The sequence below is a fragment of the Nannospalax galili genome, unplaced genomic scaffold (genome assembly GCF_000622305.1).
Source record: "Nannospalax galili isolate Female #2095 unplaced genomic scaffold, S.galili_v1.0 scaffold18, whole genome shotgun sequence".
Taxonomy (NCBI): Eukaryota; Metazoa; Chordata; class Mammalia; order Rodentia; family Spalacidae; genus Nannospalax; species Nannospalax galili.
This window is the reverse complement of record NW_008346548.1, coordinates 4,193,117-4,201,425: the sequence shown is the minus strand read 5'-3', so window position 1 is coordinate 4,201,425 and position 8,309 is coordinate 4,193,117.

Genomic DNA, 8,309 nt, shown 5'->3' with positions numbered 1-8,309 from the left:
TCTCTCTCTCTCTCTCTCTCTCTCTCTCCCTCTCCCTCTCTCTCCCTCTCCATCTCTTTCCCTCTGTCTCTCTCTCCCTCTCCCTCTCTCACTCTACCTTTCCCTCTCTTCCTCTCTCTCCCTCTCTCTCTCCCTCTCTCCCTGTCCCTCTCTCTCCTCTCACTTCCTCACTCCCTCTCTCTCTCCCCCTCTCTCCCTCTCTCTCCCTCCCTATCTCCCTATATCCCCTCTTTCTCTCCCTTTCTCCCTCTCTCCTTGTCCCCCTCTCTCCCTCTCTCTCCCCCTCTCCCTCTCCCTCCCTCTCTGTCTCTCTCTCCTTCACCACCTCCCTCCCTCTTCCTGTCTCTTTCTCCCTATTCCCCTCTCTTCCTGCCCCTCTGTGTTTTAATTTTAATTTAATTTTACCTCTTACCAAGACCCATATCATCTCTTTTCCTACATGTTCTCAGAACCATCCTTTGATTATACCTTTTTCATAATGCCAGAGTGGATTTCTATTGTTCCCCATATTTTGACTACTTTAAAATCCTGACCCTCTGTGATCTTCTCCAGTCAAGTCAATGGTTTTAATACTAATACTACTCCTAACTGAAAATTCAGTCAGAAACTTTTTACTCATTTGTTCAACAATTATTTACGAGAAAACTATTGAATCATACATTGAAAGAGCTATCCAGAATATGATTTTAAACAAGACAAATATAATATCTGCTTTCATAGAGTCCAAAGTAAATAAAGATCCTTCTGTCTGCTCCCCTAGGGGCGCTGGGTGCAGCTCTGCTAGCATCCCAACTTCTGGAGAGAAAAAAAAATCGATCATTCTATACAGGAAAAGTGCATGGAGACCTAAACTAATGGGGTGGGGGGCAGATGACATGCAAACATAAGTGGAGAGAGTCAGGACTAAGGGAGGTACACCAGGTTTTGGACAGATGGAATCTGCTCTGTGATGTGTGGGCCTTTGGGGAGAGGAGCAGGAAAAATAAATTAGGAAATTTTGGCTCTATGCATTTGATAATTATCAGATTTCTGCTTCTTGCAAACCCTTCACTAAATTTTTACTACAGAACTGTGGAACTAATCAAGATACTACAAAAAAATCTGTGGGTTGGAATTTCATGTAGATGTGTCCTAGGTAATAATGTGCTTAGGACTGACAAGCTTTTTAAAGTTATTTATATAATGAAAATATAATTTTGTACTGCACATTTATATTTCTTTTAAGTGTGTTAAACATATTTCTTCTATTAAGTTTGACCTTGGGGTGTATTATCTACCTAACCCTTATATCAGCAGAGAGAGGCAAGTTGAATGTCATTGCAGAGAAAGGGTTCCTTGATCAATCATCTGCAGATGGCAATAGGACATATTCCAGCCGAATCTCAACTCTGAACTGGAGGATGAAGCTAAGGAACATGTTTTTAAGTGCATGTTCAAATGGTTAAGTGGGGTTGTCCCCACCCTAGATTCATGTAATACTGACAATATTCACACAAGGTAAATCCCTAAAGAGACAGGTGTCAAGGCTCAGAAATAAATCACTCATCACCCCGTCTCCATCTACCTTAGAGAGTCACCACATTGTTGACTTCAAGGAGCTTAGTTTATTAATCAGGAAACCAGTGGCTTTCTTTATGCAGTGTGCTGGGTATTTTCTTACTTGAATCTTGTAACTCAAACTGAGCATGTTCAAAGCAGGTTAATAAACCTATCATATTCCCAGTGAAAGTAACACTGTCTGGCCCAGAATTTCCAATTCTATGAAAATTCAAAGTCATTTTCATGTAACTTTTTAAAAATTTTCTTTTACCTCATATTCCCTAAACTCATTTTTTAAACTGCAAGTTTACATCTTTTTTCTCTCTTTAACAGTCACCCCTGAACATCAAATTAAGGGATTCTTTGTTCAGATATCAGCTCAGACTTGTGCAGTATACAAAGACAGTCTGAAGGTCCTTTTCTTTTTATTGGCTAAAAGTATATATATTTTTAATTTGGAAGAATGGCATTTGTTTGCTGTTGTTTTAATTTTTTCCAATATATTTTAAAACAATGTGAAAACAGATTGCCATGTTATCTTCATCATTTTGAGAAAAAAAAGTAAAATCAGTGATATCTCTTCTAACTAAAAAAGTTCAATCCTTTCCATACTTCATTCTTTTACCTAAAGACTGCTGGAAATTTGAAGAATGGCTACTTGACCTGTGACCCAGACCACTGTCTCGTACCATTTGATATGCCTGAGCATTGTGCTCTTGCTCTGGAGTCACTGAGACATTCTGTCATAGGCAGACTCTGTAGCCTGGATCTAGTTGTTTCACCTCTTGACCGTCTTCCTATGTCTTGGTTTCCAACAACATAATTCAGGGATATCCATAGCATTTTTCCAGGTAGTACAAACAAGTTGGAGAACGTAATTGCCTTAGCATAGGACTTAGCATACAGTAAGCTGTCAAACTCTAAAGGGCATAATTACTGTTACATTTTTAAATTCATACTGTGCTTCTTGTTTAAATTTTTTACTAATGCTGATTAATTAAACTAAACCAGTCATTCAACTGTCTACTTCATTTTGTAGGGAACCATTAATTCATTAATTCTTAAAATGAGAAAATGTTGCTATTTTCAATATTCATGGTGAAGCACATTTTCTTTCAGGGGTGTTGTTTTGCTCAACTTCGTTATATTTATAGTAAGACTTTTGACTCTGTCTAGGTCAGAAAATACAATTCAATTTGGACTTTCTGTGACTTAAAAATGAATGAAGATTTTACTGTCTGGTCCAGGTTTAGCACAGTCACCTAAAAGAATCCCCTTTGGGCAAGACTGCAGATTGGTTTTCTGCACCACTGAATTCCATATTTTCTCATAATTAAAAGGGTGGGAAAGACCCTCCTTACTTTCATCTTAAACCCAAGAATGTTTACCTATGCAGAGCCAAAATAATATTGGCATTCTTCCAGCAGAGAGAAACTGTGATTTATTAAAAATATTCCTGGTGTAACAAAAGATTAGGAAAATGAGACTTTCATAGTTCAAAACACTTGGCTTTGCAGGGCAAATGTTGGAACAGAGTTGGTGAATAGAAATGTCTAATTAGTTTTGGTGGCAGCCTAGTCAAATAGTAAAATGAATATGAAGTAGTAAATTTATTCCTTGAAACTTGTTGAATGTAATAAGTGTATTGCATTATTATAGTTACATATGTCATTATTTAATGGGTACCATGGAGGAAATGATTAGTGGTCCCTCTTGTGTCATTAAGGTTCTTAATAAAGGAAATATACAAGAGATTTTCATACACACCTAAGGCATATTGCCATTCTAGGCACAGAGGAGCTAAAGAATGGATGATGTGAAAAGTATCAAGAAATACTCTGTGGAAGCTCACACCTAGTTTTACTCTTCCTTTGAAAAGAAGGACATGGAACCTTCCTTTCAAGGGACTCGTAGATGTTTGAGTTTAATTTCTTCATCATTTAAAAATATACAGAGTATATAGGTTCCAGTGTGGGTGCTGTGAGAGCATGTCGGTGGGGACAGGGGTATAAAGATGACTAAAATTCTTTGAAATATTCTGTATAAAATGCACAAAAATTGAATAAAAAACAAACTTTTAAAAATAGATTAGGTAGCACAAATTTAGAAATTTTATCATTGGGTGCTTCATAAGAATAGTAGCTACAATCAGGTTATGTCCTGATTTTTAAGAAATGAAACTTGTAAAGGGAATCTATATAGTATAAACATGTACACACACACACACACACACACACACACACACACACACAGGCACATGCACACCAAATAAATTTCTGCTTTATCACCTACTTTTGAGCATTTGCTCTATTGGTCCGTGTGGTAGGCACTGGTAGTAAACCACACAACTATGAACAGAGAATGTATAAGGTTTTCAAGCCACTAATTAAAATTCAATCAATGAACGTGGTTTTCTTAATATGCTTTGCTAAGTTGATCAATATGTATATGAATCTATACAAATTTTTCAGGACAAATGTTAAGTTAGTGACAACTTGCAATTTCTTAACCTCACCTGTCCACTTTTCTAAACATGTGAATCAGGAATGCACATTTTTGCATGTACGTGGGATAAAGCATCATCACGTCAGTAGGATTTCACATACAGATAAATAATACTAAATAAAACACAGCAGTCCTAGTGTCTCTTTTGTGTGTACAAATCTCAAAAACATGTAATATCTACTAAATAAGTCAGTTGTGAAATTATTCCATGATCATAACTGCGTGTTTTCAAAAACAATGTTTCATTTGGAGGATGGAAATCTCACGAACCATTGCATTTTCCATAACCAATACCCACAGGCTCCACCCTCAACAACCAGTGCTATTCTACACTCAGTTAAAATGGTGCTATTTGGAGTGAGAAAACAGTGGCATCATGATTCATAATTTTCCAAGCCATGGACATTATCATTTATTTTAATATCTAACACTTACTGAACGCATATCAAGTGTTAGGAACTGTGATATGTGCTGAAGGAGAGGTCAGGATCTTCCCTTCTCCATTCCTGGAGGCAGGCAATACTGTCTACCTTCTATATAGATAGAGAAGCCGAGGCTCAGTGAAACTTGATAGTTTGTTTCAGTACCACAGCTTATAACTGGTACAGACGAACCTGAATGCAGCCGGCCGTCTGTCTTCAGATCCTGCCCTCTTAACCACCACTCTAAGCAGCCTCCTATGAAACTGAGGTATCTGTTGGAAACCAAATTATCTTTCATACCAGGTGTTCTTTAAACTTCACTGTATTTATTTCTACTTTTCTCATAACCTCTATAATCATCCACTTATTGAGTTGCAGCTCACAGTGTGTGCGTGGGAGGTTGCAGATAACATACCAGCGGTTTGTGCTCTCTCTTACATCTGCCAGCTGTTCAGGTACAATATTTATTTGCCCCATAAATCCTAGGCTGTTCATTTTTATATATATAAAAAAATCTGCCAATTGATGGTTGGTATTATTTTTCCACTCAAAACACTGGAATATGAGGTATCCTTGACTTCAGGTTCAGTCTCCAAACAGACAAATTCCAAGCCTGACAGCATAGAATCATATAGGAGGAGCTCTTCTGCTCACAAAAATCCTACCAAGTTTCAAGTAAAGTCACTTCCCCTACCCAATTTTATAAATTACTCTCTATCTTCATCAACACAGGTAGTGGTTAATTAAGGTTAAATCATTCTTATTTTGTGGTAAATGTGCCAACTTGGTGCTTGAGCTGTGTGACAGGTCTCTGCATATATCCCTCCTTCCAGAAGGCCCACCTGATGGCCCTCTACCCCTGACACGATCTTTATATCATCAAATTCCATATGGCAGAAAGGCATTCTTCTGGTAGAAGACACTGGTCCCATTTACCTTCCTTTGACTGCTGTTCCACTTTAATTGAGAAAATAATGTATATTATGTCCTGACATTATCATAGCAATGCAGTTACCAGCCATTAACTTGATACCCCTGAACTTCACCCCTAAATTTCAGTCTTTGAAATATACTGCTTTGAGTTCTGAACAAAAACATTTTGATGCATCTACATTACCCTTGGAAACCATTTCATCTTTCCCTTGATTTGTGGAATAATTATGGCTCCCTTGTTAGTTCATTAACTTTTCTTTTCCATTAAGCGGTCTGTCTTTCTTTTGACAGCACCTTCTGGCAGATAAAATTCTGAATGCAAAATAATTTGGAATTAAGGGGCAGGCATTCAGTAGCCATCAGATAACAACAACAAAAAACATTAAACTCCTCTTTTTTAAAATTTGTATTTTATGTGTATGAGCGTATTGGCTGCATGTATGAGTGCACCCATGTCGTGCAATGCCATGGATGTCAGAAGAGGGCTTTGGATTCCCCTAGAACTGGAGTTAAGAATGGTTCGAGAGATGGCTCAGCGGTTAAGAGCACTGACTGCTCTTGCAGAGGACCCAGGTTCTATTCCCAGCACCCACATGGTGGCTATGAACTGTCCTTAATCCCTCTTTTTTAGAATATAATTTTAAAGGCATTGCATATTGTTACTAAATTTCTAATGAAGTGTTTAAATATACCCAGGCCAATTCTCTATAGAGATATGTGTTAGAATCCAGAAACAATGCTACAGGAGGGGACTGCTCTTGCAGAGGACCCAGGTTCTATTCCCAGCACCCACATGGTGGCTATGAACTGTCCTTAATCCCTCTTTTTTAGAATATAATTTTAAAGGCATTGCATATTGTTACTAAATTTCTAAGGAAGTGTTTAAATATACCCAGGCCAGTTCTCTAGAGAGATATGTGTTAGAATCCAGAAACAGTGCTACAGGAGGGTAAGAAGCTGGCTATGCAATGTCAACTAAAAAAAAAACAAAAAAACAATGTTATTTGCCCTGCTTCTAACCTATCTCTCAAATTCTTCTGCCCCCATAGCTTAGTCTCAACCTCTAGTATCTCTTTTTTTCCATTTGTGTGTGTATGTGTGTAGTGTGTACATGCATGTTTTCATATGCTTGGGCACACACACATGGGCGTGCATGCATATAGCAGCCCCAGGTTGATGTGTGTATCACCCTTCATCGCCTTTCCAGTTTATTCATCAAGGAGGGTGTCTCAGTCAAACCCAGATCTCGAGATATATAGCTAGTCTCCCTAGCCAGCTTGCCCTGAGGATCCTCCATCTCTACCTTACAGATTGGAACTTATAGGTGGGGCTCCATGCACTTCAAGCATGTATTGAGTCTGCAGATCCTCATTTCATTCCTCATATTTGTGCAGTAAACACTTTAACCATTGAAGTATCTCCCCAGCCCAGCCTCCATATTTTTAATGTTTATATAATAGGGAAGCTGTCAAAACAAGTATGAAAGACTGCATTGTACCTCTAACCTGGGTCCATGTCAGATAGACATTAACATTCAACATTTAAAAGAGACACAGTGTTACAGAAAAAAGGACTTTAATCATGCCCTGGTTTCAATAACTGCTCGGCGAGCATGGGTCTTTGAAGTTAGGTACTTCCCTATAATACATATTTCAGCAAATGGAAACCAAAGCTATGTACTGTTTTCTCCCATTTTTGTAACTCTGTTCATGCACTAGTGCCAGAGGGCTTCATCATTTTTGACCATGTTTTTCCAGAGCTGCAAATTGCAGACTCAATTGAGTGGCATATTTAAGTCTAATGGATATTTACAGTAATCTTTCTGTGTAGTGTGCTATGGAAACTTTTGTAGAAACTGTTATTTCATTTCAGGATCTGAGACTATTTGGGATGGGAAAACATTTACTATGTTTATATTTTTACAGTTATGCAAACACACGAGTCAAGCTACTTGAACCTAAGTTCATATACATGTGTATATCACAAAAATAAAATATAACCCTTAGAAATTTTCCTGATAACATTAAAATTATGTCTCTTAAGACATAGTTACCAGGAAGAAAATTTAAATTTTCTTGTCTTTTCAGAAACTTACCACATAACCACTCTCCCATGCCTTATGAATATCTTTGTCCTATCCTTTTTTAAATGGAAGCTTCCTTATTGTGTAAACATCCAAAATACTGAGGCTGGGAACATCAAAAATACTGACCTGGGCTGGGCAGATTCTCAGTGGTTAATGCATTTGCTGTCCAAATATGAGGACTGAAATTAGGCTCCCCAGACCCACATAAATGCTGGGATGTATCTTGGCCTACTTGTAATTCCAGGCTGGGAAGGCAGAGATGGAGGATACTGAGCGCAGAGGATTTTCAATCATGTAATGAAAGCAGGAGAGCTACTAACCCTAAGGTTCTGGCTGTTCTCACCTGACAGTGACTTTTACTTGGATATAATTTTAAAGGAGACAGTGGTGGTGTCGTAGACAGAGTTCAAGCAGGACCAACAAGCATAGGGTCAGAACAGTGACTGTGGGGACTCTGAAAGGAAGACATTTGACTTAGTTTAGAACCAAGGCAGAGAACTGGAACAGTGGGGTGATATGAAAAAGGAGGAACAGCCTGTCCCAACATAAAGAGCTTTCTAACAAATGGCCAACATGAAATGCAATCAGCTGTCTTGTATAGGAGACAAATCTCTCTCCCTGAGTATATTCTGTGCTCTAGAGACAGCTACATTACACATCTTAATACACAAGAAGATACCAGCATTAATTTGCTAAGGCTTCCACCAAAAGAAAAAAAAAAAAGCCATAGACCAGTGGCTTTTGCAATGAACATTATCTTCTTCTGCTTTTGAAAATCAGAAGTTCAAATTCAAGGTGTGGACATGTTGGGTTTCTCCTGAGGT